Source organism: Galeopterus variegatus, unplaced genomic scaffold (assembly GCF_000696425.1).
Source record: "Galeopterus variegatus unplaced genomic scaffold, G_variegatus-3.0.2 Scaffold5820, whole genome shotgun sequence".
Taxonomy (NCBI): Eukaryota; Metazoa; Chordata; class Mammalia; order Dermoptera; family Cynocephalidae; genus Galeopterus; species Galeopterus variegatus.
In genome coordinates, this window is record NW_007731931.1 from 75,126 (window position 1) to 75,435 (window position 310).

At 67.4% G+C, this 310-nt stretch overlaps 1 protein-coding gene across 1 annotated transcript in view; it reads right to left on the reverse strand.

Moving 5' to 3' along the window:
- The window catches only part of PIGP (phosphatidylinositol glycan anchor biosynthesis, class P), an 8,527-nt gene extending 8,441 nt beyond the window's left edge, over nucleotides 1-86 (reverse strand). The window contains exon 1 of the mRNA XM_008590043.1: nucleotides 14-86. The gene's annotated coding sequence lies outside the window, so the exon portion shown is untranslated. The remainder of the gene's footprint in view (nucleotides 1-13) is intronic.
- Between the last annotated feature and the right edge of the window lie 224 nt (nucleotides 87-310).

The following is a 310-nucleotide window of genomic DNA, read 5'->3' on the forward strand; positions in this document are numbered from 1 at the left end:
CCCGATGTGTCACCTTGTCCCATTGCAGCCGAGATGCGCGGGGCGCGGGCCCCTCCACACCCCCTCCGTGGGTGTGTGGTGAGTGTGGATGTGTGCGCTTCGCCCCGCGTCCGTTGCTGTGGTGCCGCTGTGTGTCTGCGTGGGTTGGGGTCCCCGCGCGCTGAGGGGGTGTGGCCGCCTTTGTCTGCCCCAGTGGGTGTGTCCCCTTTGTCTGTTGCCCCCTTCGCGAGTCTGGGCCCTTGGGTGCTTGTGCGAAGGTGGGAGTAGCTCTTTTGTGTGCGCGCTCCCCTTGCTGCCTGCGCACCTCCGT